The sequence below is a fragment of the Meriones unguiculatus genome, chromosome 17 (assembly GCF_030254825.1).
Source record: "Meriones unguiculatus strain TT.TT164.6M chromosome 17, Bangor_MerUng_6.1, whole genome shotgun sequence".
Taxonomy (NCBI): domain Eukaryota; kingdom Metazoa; phylum Chordata; class Mammalia; order Rodentia; family Muridae; genus Meriones; species Meriones unguiculatus.
The window spans coordinates 5817927-5840253 of NC_083364.1; the positions used below are offsets into that span (position 1 = coordinate 5817927).

At 42.2% G+C, this 22327-nt stretch overlaps 1 long non-coding RNA gene across 1 annotated transcript in view; it reads left to right on the forward strand.

The window, feature by feature from the left end:
- LOC132648627 (uncharacterized) overlaps nucleotides 1-11330 on the forward strand; it is a 51728-nt gene extending 40398 nt beyond the window's left edge. Inside the window, exons 2-3 of the long non-coding RNA XR_009587066.1 lie at nucleotides 10538-10602; nucleotides 11126-11330. This is a non-coding gene — a long non-coding RNA (uncharacterized LOC132648627). The remainder of the gene's footprint in view (nucleotides 1-10537; nucleotides 10603-11125) is intronic.
- Nucleotides 11331-22327: the final 10997 nt, after the last annotated feature.

Consider the following 22327-nt stretch of genomic DNA (forward strand, 5'->3'; position numbering starts at 1 on the left):
AAAGTCACAGGAGCTTGTTAGTAAGATTATAATCAAGCTAATCTGCCGCTTAGCCTGTAAGTCCCTATGCCTGTGCCCACACTGCTTGGAATATTCTTTATGTACCTACGTCGCAGTTCAAGCCATAATCCTGCATGCTGAGGTAAGCTCTGTGCAAGTCTCTTCATTTTATGTGTACCCCCAATATGCAGAACATGTTCCCCCTCTTCTCTTCTTCCTTTCTCCCTCTATAGACTCAGGTGGACTTAAGCCTTTTTTCTCGTACCCTAAGGAGCAGCTGTATCTGGGGCACTGCTGTGTCACTGGCAGAACTTTCTCTTTCTTTGCCTTTCCCCTTTCTCCACCACTGCTTCTCTCTCTTCTTTCTTGGTTTATTTCCACAGTCAGCGCAATGACCACAGTATTTATTGAGCAAACTAATGCATGCCCCTATTTGTAGGAGAGATTAGAGTTTCATGGGAACGTGACCCAATGGGACAGAAAACTACACACACCATTTTAGAACCATAAACCCTCCCAGGTGTGGGAGGAAATAGAGCCACTCGGCGTCCACTCTTCTGCATGTCACTTAGATTGCCCTCAGCTTCTCGCGTGAATCGTGGAAGGAATACCTGCAGTTAGCATTCACGGGTGCCTGGGAACATTGCTTTGCGGAGCGTGGAGACCTGTGGCTCAACGTGGTCACACCGTAACGTGGCAGATGTGCGGAGAGGCACCTGCTGCTTTTTTGGTTTATCACCGGTTCCAAATAGTCAGCTGAACCTGCGCAGCCTCAGCCAGCAGGCGTCAGGGTGCCGTCCCGTTACCTTGATGGCTTGGAGGAACATGGTGGACCTGTGACACTAGAAACAGCCCTGAGGCTCCCTAATGAGAATCCCATGTGTTAGCAGCATTAAAACTACACAGTAACTGACGAAGTCCCGAGACACTGAGCAGTCACAGAGGGAAGCGCAGAGGAACAAATGGAGGAAACATCAGAGAGAGCCTGCTGGTTGCCGAAGTGATGGTGTTTTACCTTCTAGGGCAGCTTGAGATCATGCATTACACACGTACACATTTGCTGGGAAGTCACTGTGAAGAGGGCTTAGATGGCCACCATTATGTATTCACAGCAGTAGGACCACAGAAGTGATGCGTTCCACAACCGTCTATATCGTCTGGAAGCTCCACAGGGTGCAAGGATTTATCCTATTTATTCAAAGTCAAAGCCAACACTTAACATCTCCAGCTGTCTCCCCAAGTCTGGGAGGAGAAGCGTGGTGATTTCACAGGAGACACAATTGTCTGGCTTTAGAAACAATTAAAGAATAATTTTAAGTGATTTTTGTGTGTGCGTGTTTTACCTACATGTGTGTCTGGGCTGCATGTGTCTGCAGGATCCTCAGGAGCCAGAAGAGGGTGCTTGATCCCTCCAATGGGACTTCCAAATTGCAGGCTGCTGCGTGTTGCTGAGGATTGGCCTGGGTGCTGGAAAAGCAGCCAGTGCCTGTAACCCCCAGCCATAGCTCCAGCCCCAAGAAGCAAAACTTAATGCAACATTTATTATCAAGAATTACACTATATCAAGGATGCCAACTCTAAAATATGTAGTTTTATTTGCTTTTTGTTTCTTTTCCTATTTCCTGGGGTAAAAGTTAGTAGTTTGCTTTTGGGTGTGTCTTACAGGGAGGACAGTTGTTTAGCAGAAAGAAGACTGTCACTGTTTTGAATGGGGAAGACCTGTGTGTCTGTGATAACTGTGACTATAGAATAGTTGGACCCCTATCGTGTTTTGAACATTTTCTGATTCTTCTGCCATTATTTCATATCTGAAATTTTCTGTTTTTTTTTTTCTTTTTTATTTTAAGGAATCATGTGATGTGACCAAGCCCAGGGCATCCTACAGTCTAAGGTCTGAAACTCTAACTCTGCCTGTAATATTTTTTGCCATGTAATGCATATACACACAGATACAACGCTAGAGAGTAAAGTTCGTTCCTGAGGGTCAGTCGCCTACCACTGTTTTGTCACTATTTCTGGGGAGATAGCTACCAACATCTACTCACTCTACTCACCAATGATCAGAGCGTGAATACTACCGAAGTCCAACATGGCGAACCAGGGAGTTTTATTGGGGTTGCTTACATCCAGAACAGACCTTCAGCTGGCTGCACCACAGGAAACTTTATTATTGTAGACAACAAGGAATCCAAAGATGGGGCAGTGTGTTAATGAGGGTTCCCTAGGGGAACAAAATTTATAGAATATATTTGTCTACACACATATGTACATGAAGGGATATATATGCATATATACACATACAAACACACACACACATCCCTTCCATGTTGGTATGTCTACTGATGTTGTCCTGATTCAGGTCTTGTTTAGGAAGTCATGTTGGTGAGACTTTATGGGTGTGCAGTTTCTCTAACATTTTTGGAGACACAGTCCACAGCGAACTCTCTGATTCTCTGGCTCTCACGGTCTTCCTGTCCCCTCTTCTGCAATGACCCCTGCGCCTTGGGTGCAGGACTGTCGTGGAGGTATTAGTTGAGACTGGGCTCCACAGCTCTGTGTTTTGATTGGCTGTGGCTTTCTGGCATAGTCTCCATCTGTTTGAAAGAGAAATTTCCTTGATGAGGGCAAGGACTGCACTGATCTGGGGTACCCGAATAGATATCTAGAATGTAGTTAGGAATTATGCTCGTGTAGAAAAGTGGCAGCTGTAGGTTCTGCTCCAAGATCAGTGACTTCACTAGCCCTGCGCAGTTAGTCAGCTAGGTTTCCTTCTTGTTGTGTGCACCTTAAGTTCAATGAGAGAGCTGTTGGTTACTACCGAGTTATGTGTGCCACCATTACACCCTCAGGGTTACCATGCCAAGCTGATCATTGTGATTCAAAGGCAGATGTCATAGCTGGGTAGGACTGTTGGTTGCTCTCATCCTTTTGAAGCTTGCACGTCACCTTATGGTACCATGAAGGTTAGTCCTTAGGGAGGGAGGAGGCTTTCAGGTCAGAGCCAGCTCAGAACCTCTCTGTGTCTAAAGTATGTCAGACCTTCAGGAACAGGGAATTACCCTCAGTATCTGGGAGGCTACCAAGGAGAGTAGAAATATCTTAGAATGTTTTGGTAGTCTCCTGGAAAACCCTGACCAGCAACTCAAGATAGCTTCATATGGCTGGTTTTGGGATTTTTGTTAGACAGTCTATGGCTCTTGTAAGGAGCATTGTCTGCCCAGATGAGAAATTTTATTTAAACTATGTATGTGTATGTATTTGCAGACTTACATGTACTGTAGGTATTTTAAAGTAGATAATAATACGATCCTTTAGGACTTTTTCAGAATCCCTACTGTTATCTTACATTCTTCCTTCTGCATTTATCCTTCTTATCTCTTCTATCCTATGATGCAGAAAATAAAATGGTATTGGGCTAATATCATTTATTATTAGGCCTATAATTATTACGGCAGTATTATTTAACAATCAGATGAAAACACAGACACATGTTAGGTTTTATAACTTGTACCTGCCTGCGGGACTGGTAATTCGTGGGTCTTTGAAGAGGGCCATGCCTGAAAGAAAAACAGGGGAGAGAGAAGAACGGGACCAAGCAGTTTTCCTTGTCAAAGTCTGTTTATTGTAGGGCAAAGCTCTACTTTTATGCTCAAAGAATAAGGAAGTAAAATAGGAGGGAGGGGGGTGGGAGGCTATCTTGTGAGTCATTGAGGCATTCCAAGGTTTTAACATTAACTGTTAAAACTGGTCAGGTGGGGGAATCAGGTGGGGGAATCAGGTGGGGGGGGTGGTTCCGGGTCTCAGGAAGCAATCTATCCAGGTGGTCAAAGCTAACTGCAGCCTCCGGCGCCAGCATCTGTCGTAATTCCGTGCCTGGGATTCTTGGCCTCCGGCAATAACTGCCTCACTGACCTTGGTCTGGGTAGACATTCCAGCTATGCTCTCTCCTATCCTCCAGCCCCCTCCTATGCCACCCACCTTAACCATTCCTAGCTGGCCACCTCCCATCCATAATTCCACAAACACTTGTTCTTCACCTGGGTCGCTCTCTCCACCCATGCCATTCTTGGAGTCCTTCCTCCCGGCCCACCTGCTTGTCTCTCTACCTTACCCATGATGGCATCCTCCTTCTTCCTCTCTTCTTGTTGGTCTTCTTCCCAAGATCCTCTCTCTCCTACGCCCTTAGCTCTGCCCACCTTACCTTTGCCCTGCCCAGGTGTCAGCTTCTTATTGGTCAAACAGGAGTAATTTCTTAGACAAGACTAACATAAGGACAGGCATATGTGAGAATGTGCTCACCCAGGCAGGGCGCAGATCTTGGGGTTCAGTAATTAGCATTAAAGTACATAGCACCGGACCAACCCCAACAGTCCTGCTATTTCCCTTTCTGTTGCTCCCTACCCAAAATGGTCACTTTTTTTTTTCCTTTCCTGGTTTATGTAATTACTCCAGGTTGTATATTCACATTTAAGGACATAGAGCTAGGAACTGTAGATGAGTGAGAATATGCAATGTTTCTCTTTCTGGGTCTTGATTTTTTTGCTCAACTTAATTTTTTTATAGTTCTATCAATTTACCTGCAAAGTTAATTTTTTCCTTACAGTTGAGTAGTATTCCATAGTACATATGTACCACATTTTCATCATTCATTCAGTGGTTGAAACATATTTAGGGTGTGTTGGTATAATGTTATTTTGAAATGTTCTTTTGCAACCTTACCCTTGTTCATTCAAATGCTGATTTCTCCCCCCCCCCAAGAAGTATTGCATTGTGATACTCATTCTAAGCATACTGTCTCAACTCTTCTATAAACAGGCCAAAATAAAGCAACTAGACACAATGTTGAGCTGGGAGGAGCCAGAGGACAGGGAAGAGGGGAGGAGTCAGAGGGCAGGAAATGAGTGGGAGGAGAAAGGGTGGGGAGCGCTAGGACAGAGAGCTGGAGGAGAGATCTTGGAACTATGTGGAGATGGACTGGACCTAAGATATCACTAAAAGCAAGTATAATGTGGGAAATCTAAATGTTAGGAAACTATGAGGGCTTGGAGGTTTAGGATGGAGTAACTCTTGCCCAGCATTGTGTTCTAGGTTAACTGAAGAAATTCCACTGTCTGTGTGGTGATTTGGGTATACAATTGTTTAGGATTAACAGCAAGCATTACTAAAAGATAATTATTAGTTGTCAGGGGCCTTCTGGCACCTTGCTGCTCCCTGAATTTTGGCATCTGGCTTGATGGCCTACTGCTTGGATACAATAGTGCATTCCTGGCTGACCTAGGGCTTTCAATAAGATCATCTTCCTGAAATACCTTAAACCCTCCTCTCCCTCAGGGGCTTCCTGAGTAACACTTCTGAGGAACTTTCCAAACAATCATTATTAACACAATTTGTGACTCTCAGGCGCCCTAGGCCCTGCCCTAGTAATTCCTTTCAGACATCCATGCACAGTACTTGCTAAGGTAGTGTGCAATAATGCATGGGAAAGACAATAAACCCTACTTTACTGCCATCCTGGGCAGAACCTCACTGGAAATAGCCGAAGGGATTGTCTGTTTGGCCACAAGTCCTGGGCAATTACAAGCTGTCCCAAGCACCCTGTCATGGCCAGGTAGGAAAGCTGGTGTGCTGGAACATGTCCCCCTGTTCCCCCACCCCACTCCCTGCACATCTCAGATGGTGGTGGGCCTCAGGATCAGGCCCGGCAATTAGAGATTAAGCAACATATTGAGTAACTCATAGAAAGGGATATCCCTCCCTCAATTATCACTCCTTAGCCCTCCCCGACAGTAAACGAGATTTCCCCGTTGCTCCCCAAACTTTTGACATTCTGTTTGCCACTCATAGCTTGCTTAATGACTCCAACCCTTCTCTGGCACAGGACTGCTGGCTTTGCCTCTGGCAGGAACAGCCAGTCCCCCTTGCTTTGCCTGCGCTTAATGCCACCTACACCTCCCCCAAGGGCTGTGTTTTGATGCCCCCATGTGTGTACAACCACTTTTCTATCAGAATGTCACCTGTCTACATAAACATTTTAAGAATGATAGTTATGATTTGAATGTTGGGGATGCTACATTTGCTTCCTGTAAAACAGTTGTTGACATTTCAACAGCCCTCTGCCCTAATGATGACACAGTCTTCCTTTGTGGAAACAATGAAGCCTTTACCTTCTTGCCTGCCAGCTGGACTGGGACGTGCATTCAGGCATCTCTCCTTCCAGACATGAGTATTATCCCTGGAGATGAGTCTGTGCCAGTCCCGAGTTTCGATCTAGTGGCTGGCAGATGAACGAGAGCTGTTCAACTCATCCCTCTCTTGGTGGGACTGGGACTAACTGCGTCCCTGGCCACAGGATCAGCAGGACTGGGAGTCTCACTGCATAAATATGATAAGCTCCACAGCAGCTGATTGATGATGTCCAGCTCTTGTCTAGTACCATACAGGATATTCAGGAGCAGTTAGACTCCTTAGCAGAAATGGTATTACAAAACAGAAGAGGATTAGATTTACTAACAGCAGAAAAGGGAGGTATCTGTTTGGTTTTACAGGAACAATTCTGCTTCTATGCCAGTAAATTGGGCATAATGAGGGGCAAAATAAAGAAGCTACAAGAAGACCTGGAGAGGCAATGAAGGGAGTTGACTGAATCGCCCTTAGGTAATGGGTTAAACGGGCTCCTTCCCTATCTCCTTCCTTTCCTTGGTCACCTGCTTATCTTATTGATAATTCTTTTAATAGGACCAGTTCTCTTCAACAAAATTATGGCTTTTATTAAACAGCAGATTGAGGCCCTAAAGCTTCAGTCCATCCAGGTGCACTATCAAAGGCTGGAGATGGTCAGCCAAGACTATGAATAGGCCTAATGTTAATCATCCCAGTGAGCTGAACCAGTTAGCCAGTGATGGGTAAGAGAATCCAAAGTGGTCTTCTGTTCCCCCCTTTTGCCTCCTAAGACAGGAGCTCAGCCAATTACTGCTGATGTATCCAATGATGGGCTTAGCAAGGGTTGAAGACCCCGGATTCCCACCTAAGACAGGCATGGTTCCCTTGGGATTACGGCCTTGTAAACATAAAATAAAGGGGGACCTGTTGGGAGCCTTCTGGCACCTTGCTGCCCCCTGAATTTTGGCATCTGGCTTGATGGCCTACTGCTTGGATACAATAGTGCATTTCTGGCTGACCTGGGGCTTTCAATAAGATCACCTTCCTGAAATACTTTAAACCCTTCTCTCCCTCAGGGGCTTCCTAAGTAACACTTCTGAGGAACTTTCCAAACAATTGTGATTAACACAACTTGTGACTCTGGTGGGTCATCCTGTGATTTCTAGTCACTTAGTAACCCTGCCAAAGGCAATTACATCCCTATTGCCCTGCCTATATAAAGGATATACTAAAAATAATAAACGGAGACCTTGATCAGAGAAACTGTCTTGGTCTTCATTTCTTGAGCCCTTGTTCCCTTTTTCATTCCCACTCCCCCGTTCAGGATCTCCGGTGACAGACCTGCGGGATGGGTCAATTAGTAAATATTAATCCTGCCTACAACAAATGGCGCCCAACTAATCTAACTATCCACACCCTTTAAATCATACTGTATCATAATTTGGTGGGGGGAATAAGCTCCCAGTGATAAATCCCAAACTTAAAACCTAAAAACTCCCAGGTCAATTACTGTCTCTTTAGGAGAGACTCTTAAACCTGCCCAGGAGCAAAAGACAGCCTCCTGTGGGCAGACCTGAGACTTCCATAACAAAACTGGCTGCTGCTACAGTTTAACTGAGGGGTAAACAAGCATGGCTCTTTTATACTGTGGCTGGCTCAACTGGCTCAGCTCCACAGCCATGGCAGGAAGGAAAGGAACTGGAGGCAGACAAACCTCTAGATAGAGTTTGGTCTAAACTGCATCTAAAATTAAAAAAAAATTGCCATGGCATAGGGTGTTTTAATTCCTTTTGGCTTCATTTTGGCTGTCATATTCATGGATTTGGTTGCAATATGTTTAATGGTGTTGGTTCTTCTCCATGCCTTCTCCAAGAAAGTTCAAGGAGAAAATGGGGAAAAAGCCAAGGATTGGAATACTAAGTTACAGACAATAGTACTCATCCTAATAATTAGGTTAATAATGGCTAAAATCCAAAGCTCTCAGGCTGCAAGATACTTGTCAGCTCTTTCTGGTAAGGGTCCGCCAATTCACTGAAACATCAACAAAAAATAACCAACTGGGCTTTGTTTGTTACAGCGTAAATTGGCACAACTGATCCCAAACTTAAAGTTTTCTTGTCTCTTTGATTTTCATTTAAAGGCTTTGAGTTACAATGATACTGATTTGGGAAAAAAAAAAAATCTGAACAAATTGGTGAAGGAACATGCCTTTATTCCCAGCACAAAGTAAAAAGAAACAGGAAGATCTCTGAGTTCTGGATCAAGTTTATTTACATAATAAAAGTCAGGATGGTAACTCCTGCTGTTTAGCCATTTGCAGAGATAGTCTAAGATTCTAAATGACAAAATTTTCCTTAAGGTTACCATGTAAATTCTTTTTTCTTAATAATAGATGTTGTGTCCTTACGGATCTAAAGGTGGGGTTCACATAATTTTTAGGTTTATGTTGTATGTTTTCCTAATATTTACTATTGGTTTATCTTCTAGTAAAGCTTGCTGTTAATCTTAAACAGCTGTATAACCAAATCACCACACAGAGACTGGGTTTTTAGTTAACCTAGAACACAATTCTGGGCAATATTTACTCCCTCCTAAACCTCCAAGCCCTCAGTTTTCTAACATTTAGATTTCCCACATTATACTTGCTTTTTGTGAAATCTTAGGTCTGGTTCATGCTCCACGTCTTCCAAGATCTCTCCTCCAGCTCTGCTCCCTTGCTCTCCTCTCGTCCCTTCTCCTCCTTTTCCTCCCACTTCTCTCCTGTCTTCTGGCTCCTCCCCTCTTTCCTGTCCTCTGGCTCCTCCCTGCTCAACATTGTGTCTAGTTGCTTTTATTTTGTTCCTGTTTATACAAGAGTTGAGACAGGATGCTTAGAATGAGTATCACAATGCAATATCCGGATTGAAACCAGAGAGTTGAAGGTGGGGTGGGGGAGAAATCAGTATTTTAATGAACAAGGGTGAGGTGTATACATTAAAAAAAAAAACATTATATCAACAGGTTTATGTAAAGAGAGATAATGTCACACTGCTCTGAAAACTGCCTTATCCTTTTAAACGTGAGACATTTTCACAGGGGAAAAATGTTGGTCATGCCTATGTAAAAAAGACACAAGAGGCTTAAACCTAGTTTAGCACTAAAAACTCAAAAACTATATTCATATGTTTAAAAAACAAAACTGTCCATCCCATATCAAAAAGAGGGCAAGCCACAGAATAACCAAAACCAATGTAAAAATCCAGATACAAGATACCTAGGATATACTTAATACTAAGGGTAAGAGAGTTTATATGCTAATGCTAAGAGAGTTTATATAAAGTTTGGCTATAAAGGCATAACTTCCCATCCTGTATAAATAAGGGGCAAGCCAAAAAATAGCACTATCAATGTAAAGCCCAGGTACAAGATGCCTAGGGTATGCTTAAACGCTAAAGGTAAGAGGGAGTTTAAATAAAGTTTGGCTATAAAGGCATAACTGCCCATTCTATATAAACAAGGGGATAGGACAAATAGCTACAATATATATAAGAATCTAGGGCTAAACCTCAAAACAGGTACAAGATACCTACGGTATGCTTATATTCTAAATTAAAAAGGAGTTTATATAAAGTTTACTTTAAACATGTGTATTCTATTGCTCAAGGCAACCGGCTTGTCTCTCTAATGGGAGGCTTCTCTAGGGAAATAGGTAGCAACTCGGCCTAATACAACAGGCACACAAGAGCCGGAAAAGATATTTTAATCTATCTAACCTTGTTTTGATGATAATGATTGTATGTTCAATAATAATAGTAACTTATGTTGCTAATCCCTTTACATGGGAACAACTCTAAAACTGACTGAGACATGAAAAATATGCTTTCAGCGAAAACTTCAACAATACTTGGCCAATAAATCCTTGGCTATAATATCCTCAAAATGCATTATGCTAACCTTTTAATTTATATAGATAAAATTGGCTTACAGTTTAGTTTCATCCTGCACATCTCATACATTTATAATTTTAGAACTCTATAATGCTTGTGAGAAATTATATGTTTGCAGAACAAAAGAACTGGACACTAGTGATGCTGGATCAAACCTGAAGAATTCATTCTTCAGCATGCTGAGATATTGACACATCTGTTCCAGCATCTTGCATGTTCCAGCATTCTGCTTGTTCCTGCCTCAACTGCTTCAATTGCTGTTTCTCATCAAAGCCTGCTCCCAAAAGAACTTTGAAGAAAGCTACTAATCTTAATTGGTCCAGCATTTTAGACTGTTCCAAAGAGGACTTTTATTAAGCCTGAAATTTCTCAACATTCAAAGACTAGACCACAAATGTTATTGCTTGCTTAATTAACCATTTTTTCCCAATTTTCTTTGGGCCCCATTACAGGATTTCTACATGTCCAAAATGTCAGCTAGAAGAAATCCATGAGAATTTTCCTTAAAGGGGGTCGGGTATGTTTTTGGTTGTTTGCTATGGCTATGAAATTGTATTGTCATTGGGAGATGTTTATTATTAATGGTCTTATTCAAAGTGAAACAAGGAATATACAGGGATATCTCACAGGAATGAAAAAAAAGGTAGATTATTGAATCTACTCAACTTAGGATTTTATTTGTTATTCCCAAATAAGGTTAATTTTAACTCTGGTATAGGATTTTGTATATTGATGCAAAAATAAGTCTATTTTTTAATACATTGGTATAGGCTTTAGTATATTGATAGAAAGTCAAGGTTAATTCCAATACTTTTAAACATCTATTAAAAACGGGTTAAGGTATTAGGTAATGCAAGTTATTTACTAGTTATTGAACTCCTGGTCATGTCAGACACTAGTCTAATTTATCACAGGAGTATACATCCTAGGTCTAACAGATTTAATTTTGTAGACAGATCGATTACATATAGATAGGTAGTCTTCAAAAGCTTCAGAGACCTACAGAATATGACATTTAAAATGTTCTTATTATTTTAAAGATTTTTTGACAATGAGACAAGTCATTTCCTGGCAGCACCCCGCTTACCTGAAAGAAGATAATGAGCATTGAAGAACCTCCATATGGAGATGGCTTCAAATGTGGCAAACAAGCTACTCGGGTAAAGAAAATACCCTTGCTTCATGACAGAAAAATTCTGCCTAAAATGGGCAAGCTTAAATGCAGGACAAGTCGACTGCCGAACTCTGCCAAGACAGGGTAAGCAAGTCCTAAATAGTTCCTGTATCACATATATGTCTGTCAAGTATTCTGAGCCAGAAGGCTGAAGATAATGCTCCAATGTTACAGAGAGTTATGGGTGATTGTTCAGGCAGCAAACTGTCTCTGTTAATTTTTTATTTTTTGGAAGCTGCTAACATGCAGTTCCTATGTACTCTGATAAATAATTTTATTCCTTCTCAAGTCTCTGATGGGGTTGAAGATCAAATAGTTATAGTGCCACAGTTAAGCTTGAGTTGTTTAGAAGTTAAGAAATCCTTTCATATAGGTAATACCAATAAGGATAAAAGTTAATTTAAGAATAGAACTTTTAACTTGTCAAGATAGATAGGATGATCAGATACTTTCTCCTAAGTTGCTAAATACACACGGACTAGACATTGCACATGTAGATTTTACCTAACAGTTTCCATAATTATTATTGTATTGAAGGAAAAGGAGCTTTTTATTGGATTTAAAGGGGGAAATGTTGGTATAATGTTATTTTGAAATGTATACACCTTACCCTTGTTCATTCAAATGCTCATTTCTCCCCTTGACTCTCTGGTTTCAATTCGAATATTGCATTGTGATACTCATTCTAAGCATCCTGTCTCAACTCTTGTGTAAACAGGCCAAAATAAAGCAACTAGACACAATGTTGAGCTGGGAGGAGCCAGAGGGCAGGAAATTAGTGGGGAGGAGAAAGGGCAAGGAGAGCTAGGAGAGATCTTGGAACTACGTGAAGATGGACTGGACATACTATTTCACAAGAAGCAAGTATAATGTGGGAAATCTAAATGTTAGGAAACTATGAGGGCTTGGAGGTTTAGGATGGAGTAACTATTGCCCAGCATTGTATTCTAGGTTAACTAAAGACATCCCAGTGTCTGTGTGGTGATTTGGGTATATAGCTATTTAGGATTAACAGCAAGCCTTACCAGAAGATAAATCCATAGTAAATATTAATAATTGTTTACAACAAGGGTGTTTTAATTTCTTAGCTATTTGAATAAAGCATCAATGAACATGGTTGAGCAAGTTTTTGTGGGTACTTGCCAGTGAATAGTATAGCTGGGTCACATGGTAGTTTTAGCTCTTTGAGGAAGGATTGTTCACACCCATTTCCAGAGTGGCTGGACCAGTTTGCAATGACTATCAAAAATGAACGAATTTTGTCAGCATTTGTAGTCTGCTTTATTGATTTTTGCTGTTCTGTCTGGGGGATGACAAAAATAGCAAAATCTTTTTTTTTTTTTTTCATTTCTCCAGCTAAATATTAAATGGCTGAAGTTAAGTGTGCTCACGCTTGGGTCTTTGGTTTCATTCTGTTGGACTAAATGTACGTTTTTGTGCCAGTGACATATTGTTTTCATCACTGTGGCTCTCTCACAGATCTAAAAGTCTGGATCAGCAATTCCTCTAGCATTGTTCTTTTGCTCAGGATTATTTTGCCTTATCAGGATCTTTTGTGTTTCCATAAGAATTTTAGGATTAAAAAAAAAATTTCTTTGAAGAATGAGAAGGTATTTTGATTGGGATAATATTGAATTTGTGAATTGTTTTTGGTAGAATAATCTTTTTACAATATTAATCCTATCAATCCATGAACATGGGATGCCTTTCCATTTTCTAGTGTCTTTCTCTCTCTCTTTCTTCAGAGGCTTGAAGTTTACATTGCAAAAGCCTTTTACTTTATTGCTTAGGTTAGGCTTCCTAGCGTTCTGTTTTCGTTGAGGCTATTATGAATGGGAGTATGGCCGTGATCTCCTTCCCTGGGTGTTTGCTGTTGGTGTATAGAAAAGTTGCTGATTTGAGCAAGTTGATTTTATATCCTGCTACATTGTTGAAATTGTTATTTGTAGATATTTTCTGGTAGAATTTTTGGGATTTTTAAATCTATAATATGTCATCTGCAAACAAGGGAGAGTTTAACTTCTTTTCCCATTTGAACCCTTTATTTTCCTTTTCTTGTCTTATTGTTCCAGCTTATACTTTGAGCACAATATTGGAAAGGAATGGACAGGTCTGTCTCGTTCCTGATTTCTCTGTTCAGTGTTGGATGTGGGTCTCTCCTATGTGTTTTTTATTGTGTTGAGATATGTCCCTACAGTCCTATACCAGACTACTTTTTACTTTTTATTCTGATGTGAGTTGTCCTGGATGGTCTTGATTTCACTCATGTGGGCTTGCAAAACTTATAATACTCCTGACTCAGAAATACTACTGACTTAACCTATTAATTACAGGCCTGTCTTACTGGGCATGGATACAAATGGATTTTTCTAAGCTCTGCCTAAAACTGCATCTGGTTCAGAAGAAAACGGATGGAGATCTAGTATGACATAATTATTTGGGAGCTAGTAAGACACAGAGAATGGAAGTTAAGTTAAAAAAAGGCCACAGTGAACCAGAACAATAAGGAATGGAGGTAGCAATTCAGAATATTTTGACAAGAATAAATAAATTAATACAGAATTTTTATAGGGAATATATAATACACAAAATATCCAAGTTACTGAACATTTGTGAGAAATGCAGTCTTCTGAGACACAGACATTTTCTCTATGTGTAAAAGCAGAGGAAACACCTAAACAGACTAAAGAAAATCCCATTGCCCTGGTCCTTGCCTCCTGCTAGTCTTACCTGGAGCTTTTAAGAAATAGTTAACTACACAAAAGCAACATCTGTTTGACAGATTTCCTCTTGTCCTGGAGCCCAGCATCTCGTTCTGGCCCGCTGGGCTTGCTTATTGTGAAGTTAGTGTGGATTCCAGAAGAAGCACAGATGGGTTTATTTACCTAGCCCCTTGCTTTCTTGGAGTGAAGGCAGTGGTCCTAGGGTTAATGCTGTGGGTGGCATCGTCCAATGGTGGGAAGTATTGAATGACAGGTGCTGTTACAGTTGCAGGATGGGAAATGTTCTATGATCAACTTTCTGGGACTCACAGCCGGGTTACGGTTACAATTTTAACACAATAAAGACAGACAGTTATTTAATAGCCAAACACTTGCCAAGGTGAGGAAGTCTACTTTCTGCATTTTTAAGAGCTGGCAGAGTTCTTTGGCTTTTTCTCTTGAAGGTCATTTTCTGACTTAATGGGCTTTTAATGATGTATGTGGACAGGATAACGGATTTCAGTGGAAACCAAGATTACATTAAAACATAGAAACAAAACTTGTTCTACATTTATTATCTTTCTTATCCCCAGTGTAAGATGTTGCACACATGCACTTGATTATATTTGGAAGTTAAGAAAATTTATAAAAATGTTTATGTCTACGGGTGTTTTGCTTGCATGTATGTTTGTGCACCATGTGTCTACAGTGCCCTTAGGAGACTAGAAGAGGGCATCAGAGCCCCGGGGCCTGGAGTTACAGATGGTTGTGAGCCAACATGTGGATGCTGGGAATTGAATCTTGGTCTTCTGCAAGAGCGGCCAGAGCTCTTCACGTCTGAGCCACCTCTGCAGTCAAAACAGTTCAACTGAGTGTACTAGATTCCAATTTCATTAAACTCCTTACCAAATATGAGGTTCCCATGAGACACTCTGCTGAGTGCTGAAGTTACAAAACTATTCAGAAATATTTGTGGACCTTGTTTTTAAAGTTTACATTGCAGGCAGGGGAGGAGTCTGGGTAGGAGGGGAGGCAACAGTCCAACCAGTGCTTTGATGGGAGAACAGTATGTATTTGGAGCAAAGGGCCTTAATTTTCTCTAGAACAGCCAAAAAAAAAATCCTTCCCAAGGAATAACAGTTAAGTGGAACCTGAAAGCTAAGCATGAGACAGATGGGTCAGTCAAGGCGAAGGGTCCCAGGCAAGAGGAGCAGATCTTGGAGTGTTGGTATAATGTTCCTTTAAAATGTATACACCTTACCCTTGTTCATTCAAATGCTCATTTCTGCCCCCCCCTCTCTGGTTTCAATCTGGATATTGCACTGTGATACTCATTCTAAGCATCCTGTCTCAACTCTTGTGTAAACAGGCCAAAATAAAGCATCTAGACACAATGTTCAGAAGGGAGGAGCCAGAGGACAGGAAAGAGGGGAGGAGCCAGAGGGCAGGAAATGAGTGGGAGGAGAAGGTTGGAGAGGAGAGTGAGGAGAGATCTTGGAACTATGTGGAGAGATGGACTGGACCTAAGATATCACAAAACGCAAGTATAATGTGAGAAATCTAAATGTTAGGAAACTATGAGGGCTTGGAGGTTTAGGATGGAGTAGCTATTGCCCAGCATTGTGTTCTAGGTTAATTAAATAAACCCAGTCTCTGTGTGGTGATTTGGTTATACAGCTGTTAGGACTAACAGCAGCATTACCAGAAGATATATCAATAGTAAATATTAATCACCGTCTACAACATTGGAGATAGGAAAGAAGGGCGGGAAGAAACATGGAGCGGATTTTCAGGTTTGACATGGCTGATGATATCTTGCTTTCATAGCAGTGAAGATTTCCCAGGCAAGATCTCCACAAGATCAGTGGTGATCACTCTGCCATGGAAGGGTGGGACTCCAGATCTCCTTGAGGATTTGTAAGCATAGAACCATTCATGGGAGGGGAAGAGACAGTGCATTCGGGGGTGCAGCAGATGACAAGGTGCCTGTGTTTCTGTAAACAACTTTCATCCCAGCTCCTTGTTTTAGTCAGGGTTCTCTAGAGTTGCAGAATGTATAGTATGAGTGTCTTTATATATGGGCTTTATTGGAATCACTTACAGGCTATGGTTCAACTAATCCAACAACGGGGCTATGAAAGGTCCAAGAATCGAGTAGTTTTTCAGTCCATGAGACTGGATGTCTCAGCTGGTCTTCAGTATATGCCAGAATCTCAAAGAAGTAGGCTCTAATACCAGTGAAGGAATGGACTTACTCTCAAGGCAAGAGCAAGCAGACAAAGAGCAAATGCTTCCTTCTTTCATATCCTTATTATATAGGCTTCCATCAAAAGATGTGACCCAGATTAAAGGTATGTCTGTCTTCCCACCTCAAAATCCAGATTAAAGGTGTGTGTCTTTCTGCCTCGAATGTGCAGACTAGAAGTGGATTCACCCAAGCAAATATTATCTCTCACATGTGTGCCCTTCATTTCTGGATTGAAGTTTGTTCCAGATGTAGTTAAGTTCACAGCCAAGAGTAGCCATCACACCCCTGTAAACAAGACACAAAAGAAAGATGAAAGTGGAAGGCAAGCTAGTTGGAAAGAAGCAGCAGTTTAGTGGGTGTGGGAAGGAGGACAACAGATTGTAATGGGGACTGAATACAATCCAAACATACTATGTGCACATATGAAAATGCCATGAAACTTTATATACTTATTATATGCTAATAAAACATTGGAAAAGAAATGATGTATTTTAGACCAGTGGTAAAAAAAAATAGAATACTCAATGAAAACTGGTTGGACAATTGACTATGTTTTCTGGATAAAATGAATTGTTTCCTATTCTATAGCATAATAATTATAGAAGAATTAAGAATATTAATGCTTAGATGAAAATGTAAACCTTCTAAAGAAAAATATTGGACAGTATCACTATTTTCTCAGACTTAGAATGTCTATTTGTCCTCAACTTTATTGAAGTATGATTGACACTGAAATTATTTATTTACTGTATACAACATAATGCTTTGCTGTATGCCTGCAATGTGATATGGCTAGACAAGGCTAACTAATGTATCTATCACCTTATATGCGTGTTGTTTTTTGGGGGGTGGGTGGGAGGAGAACATTCTATGTACACTCTCAGCAGCTTTCAAATGCCCCATATATCTGTCTGTCTGTCTATCTGCCAATGGAAGGTCCAATAATCTCAGCTGGTCTTCAGTATATGCCAGAATCCTGAAGAAGTAGGCTCTAAGGCCAGTGAAGGAATGGACTTGCTAACAAGAATGAGTGGAAGCAGGCAAAGAGAGAACAAGCTTCCTTCTTCCATGACTGTTATGCAGGCTGCCAGCAGAAGGTGCGGCCCAGATTAAAGGTGGATATTCCCACCTCTGACATCCAGAGTAGAAGTGGCTCTTCCCACTCTAGATGATATAAGTAAAAGTCCTCCACAGGTGCGCCTAACCATTTGGATTTTAGTTAATCCAAGATGTAGTCAAGTTGACAACAAAAATAGCCGTCACACTATGTATCAAGTGAAAAGACTGATAAATCCATCCACATTAGGGTAAGTTCTGTTTCAGAAGATCATGGACACCATATGAAAATAAGACACAGCTAGGAAGAAGAGAGAAATTCAGGTTTATTTGACTTACAATGGTTTAAATCTTTTTGGGTTCATATAAAGTTCTTGACATTTATAAGAAGAATATAAAAATAGGACACAGCTTATCAAATGCTGCTTTAAGTGTCTGTGGCAGAGCCCTGGAGATGGATGCCAGAGTAGATCACTCGCCTTTATGAAGAAAAGCTCTGCCATCCTCTCTGGACAACTAGTGCCCTTCTGAGAAGCGCCCTTTGGTTAACTGGTAGACTTCAGTGCTGACCATGGCCCACCTAGTTACCATAAACACTATGAGGTGGAGATTGTACTCAACAATTTCTGTTTTTCCTCAGCAAAGCAACCTGAAATGGTTGTTTGTTGTTGTACTTAAAAAAAAACAACACAACTCTTTTATTTACATTTCTTCTATCTTTTTCTCTCTACTCCACCCCAATCCTTTCCAACACCCCAACACTAGATAGGGGAGAGAAAAAGTTAGTGGGAGAGGGGGTGCAGTTCTCTTAGCTGCTTCCTCATGGTTAGGGTTGTCGGGTTCCTTGGAGCCAGTCCAATCCTTGTTTCAGGAGATCTCCAACTTCTTGTCTCACAATAGCAACCAGTTGCAGCAAGGGGAAGCAGGAGCAGCCTTGTTCTTTCTCAGAGCTTCCACACTTTCTGGGCTCTGGCATTTACTTTCCAGAGTCCTCAGATTTAAACTATCTGCAGCTGGCAAGGAGCTCTGCAAATAGTTTGATGCTGTGGACCCTTTGAATCATCCCACATCTGGGACCAAAACAAAAACATGTTTATATCCACAACAGTTGTTTTTCTCCCATGGCAGCTGGAGTATGGGCCTCAGTGTCCCTATCCACACTTTGTGGGTGTGGGGAAGTAGGATGATGCCCATCGTGCCAGAGGTAGCGTGTTACCCGAAGCCAGCACTTGAAGTTTTGGCTTTCTAGCTCTCCATCTTTCTGATCCTTGCACAGTGTAGCTTCTTTGGTGGGCAAAGTTTCTGCATTGTTCTGAAGTTGCCCTTGGAAGTTCAGAGAAATATCAGCTCAGGACAGATGGGAAGCAGGAGTCAGCATGGAATTAGACAAGTGGGAGGGTCACTGGGCAGGTGGCCTGTGAACAAAGGCAGAGGGAAGGGGGGTGGGCAGGGATGGTTTTCGACCAGGATGAACTTCTGTTACCTGTGATGAGGGACCAGGAAGGAGGGTGGGTTGAGCAGGAATATCCAAGAACTGCTCTGAGCATCTTGGCCAGACTGATTGACAGTGCAGACTGCTTCTTAATGTAATCCTGCCTTGGGGTGGACCAGCCTGGCTGTCCAAGCCCTGCTGTGCTCAGTTCCAGGCAACCAGGAGAGTCTGTGGCCTCATGCTCGAGGCTCATCCCCCCAGAGCAGGTTTCTCCCAGAAGAGTGAGCAGAGCAGCATGCCCTCATGTTTTCCTTACTCAGCCTGTAAAAGAACCTGTCTTCCAACAGTTTTTAGACTATATGAATTCTGTTTAAAAAGCTGTCAGGTTAAGTTAGCTGCGACAGCCCTTGTTATTTGCAGTTTAATCCCCATCAGCATAACCCCCAAGCTCAGAAGAGTATGCGCCAGACAGACGTGATCAATACATTTTTTTTTTTCCTGTATGAATGCATTTAAACAGAGGCGGCTCGTGGTCTTTTAAGCACAGGATACTTGAATTTTAATTACAGGCTTGCTGTGATGTTGCAGTCAGTCCAGCAAAATCTAAGACTCGTGATGTGGCTGCCCCTGTTCATCTATCTGCTAGTGTTTGTGTGGAGATGGCAGGGAGTTGGGGGAGGCACTGGTCCTCGGACCCAGGCTGTGTCTGTAGGGAATGAGTCATCTGATGAAGAGACTTCCCCGTAGGAGGTGCTGAGAGAATATCATGGGTGGAGGTCACTGGTAGGATGTCTGGTGTAGGCTGGTATCTGGGGTCATGTACAAACCAATGAATTCCATATATATTCACACAGCTCATCCTTAGAGGTTTAGTCCACCAGCCTCAGAATGACCTCCTCTTCTCTGTCTTGCTATGATCCCAGAGGGTCTTCAGCTCTTTTCTACAGTTAACCAAACCCCTTAAAACAAAGAATTGACAGTACTGGGAAGTCACCCAGTGCTGTCCCCCATTGTGGAGTTTCATGTGTTCGTGATGTCTAGCTACTTTCTGAAAACTATGTCTCTTAAATGCTGAACTCTGTTCCCAAAGATATTGAAAATAATATGGAATATATTACTATATAAAAGATGTTAGCACATATAATAATATATGAAATCAATATAATATATAATCACATGTATGTAATTTTAGACAGGGTCTTCCTATATAGATCAGGCTAGCTTGGAACTTGCTTTGTAGCAAAAGCTGACCCCAAACTCAAAGTTCTTTGGTCTCAGTTTTGCAAACTCTCCATGAAAGATGTAGACATCAAGGAAGTCTTGCTGAGATTCCCCATTAAAGGGGAAAGCACACTTAAACCATCACGATTTCTAAAATGAAAATTTAGTCAGCACTTTCCTCAGAACAGTGTTGTTCTGCCAGGAAGAACCACAGGGAGTTGTAACTCATCTGAGTAATGACCTCAAAGGATGTGAGCAGTGATCAGAGCCTTTCCTCCACCACGTCTCAGGCTAATGGGTCAGGGAGTCTTCTGGCCATTCTTCACCACCCAGGCTGATGAGTGAAATTGATCTGAGCACTCTTTAATATGCCAATGGAAGAGGGATCACTCTCGAAGAGGAGGGCTCGAGAAAACGGAAGTCCAATTCTCACTTCCTTTTCCTCTCCTTCCCTCCCAGCGACCCGGCCCTACCCCGTGGCCAGTGCCTTTTCTCACCATTGTGTCTGACTGCACTACTCCAGGGACCACACCCTGCATACAAAGCTCTCCAAATTTCCAGAAGATTCTATTAATACACTTCAAGGCTTTTTAAAATGTGTATATGTGGGCCAGTTGGGCATGTTGATAAATATTCAGGGCTTTTGATTTTTAAAAAACGTAATTCTGGATTTGTTTTAGGTTCACAGAAAAATAGGAGGAATGAGCAGGTGTTTCTCATGTCCCCACTGTCCCTGAACAGGCCTGTCCTATTCTCAGTGTCCCCAGCCAAACAGCACATTTGTGACTGCCAATTAACCTGGGCTGACATCATTATCAGCCCTTGTTAACGTGAGGCTTCTTACGGGCGCTGCACACGCTGTGGGTTTGGGCAATTGTGTGCTATCACACGCCCACCGTTGTAGTGTCACACACGTATTGTAATATGTTTATTACTTTAAAAAATTAATGATTCAGTTGAGCATGGTGGCTCATGTTGGTAATCACAATGTGAGGATGGAAACATTTTTACTTGGCCCTATTCCCTGGGAACCTGAACTTGTAAACAGAGCGTTACTGAGAAACGCAGGATCTGATACAAACCGTTTCTGAGAGACCCCCTCCTGTTTGCGTTCTGAAGTCATGGCAATCCCTAGACCCCCTGCTCACAGACTTTCCCTTTAAAAATCCTGCTCCCTCAGAGCTTGGGGTCCCACTGCTGCGTCAGTGAGACTTGGGTCCCAAGTTCGAGCGTTCTCGTAATAAAGCCTCAGGCTGTTGCATCAAGCTCTCGTATTTGTTGGTCAGGCGTCTATCCTGAGGAACGGAGGGTCTCCCCATTTCGGGGGCCCAACAACAACATATGGGAGGCTGAGGCAGGAGGATTTCAAATACCAGGTCAGTACATCAGACCATATTTCACAATAAGCCTCCAGCCCTCACACTAATAGTTCTTTAATGTAAAGTACCTAATGAAAGTTAAAAATTCCAGTTACTACCTAAATTGGTATGTCTTCCTGCATGTCTTCCTGTGTACTCCACAGCCGACTGTGGCCTGAGGCACAGAGCGGCTGCTCTGGTGTGCACGGGCTGTTCAGTGCGGCTTCAGTCTGTGGACTGACAGGACAGTGGTGTGAGATGAAACTGTGCAGCTCAGTAGGGACTTTTCCCAGCATGGCAAAGGGTTTGAACTTCATGCTGCCTGAAGGGTTTCATATATTACATATGTACTACGATATAATTTATAACTGTGTGCAACTTTATGTGTTATGATATAACATGATCAAATTACCATTTTTGAAACACAGCTTGGCCGTGAAAGGTGCTCAGCTAGAAGCTGGTGGCGCAGGATCAGGACATTACAAGGCCTGTTATAGCGGGGAGCCAGCAATGGCCAGATCATAGCGAAGGCAGGTGAGGAGGAGAGGGGACCTCACTGGGTTCTGTCTGAAAGGTGCTTTGCAAACAGAGGGGTCAGTAGTGACTTGAAATGAGAAAGAAGGAGCTGGCAGACTGGACCTCGTCTCTAGAGAGAAGCGAAAGGTTTGATGATGCTAAGATAGGGGAGGCAGGCTTGGGGGGGGAATCTGGAGATGATGGATGGACTTGTGGAATGGGAGAGCACAGTGGATAAGCACGTGTGTGTATATGTGTGTGTATGTATGTATATGTGTGGGTATTGAGTATGTGGTGTATGTGCACATGGTGTGTGTGTGTTTTTGTGTGTGCATGTGTGTGTGGTAGGTATTCATGTCTGCGTGAGAGCACACACAGACCAAGGAGAATTGGAGAGAGCAAGTGCAAACGTGTTTGTGGACATACTGTCAATCCAGAAGCTCTTCTGTCTTTCTATTACATCTCATCAGAGGGCCCTTAAACAGAAGGTAAGAAGCCCAGGGCCAGAGCACTCAGGACCCAGCACCTTTATACT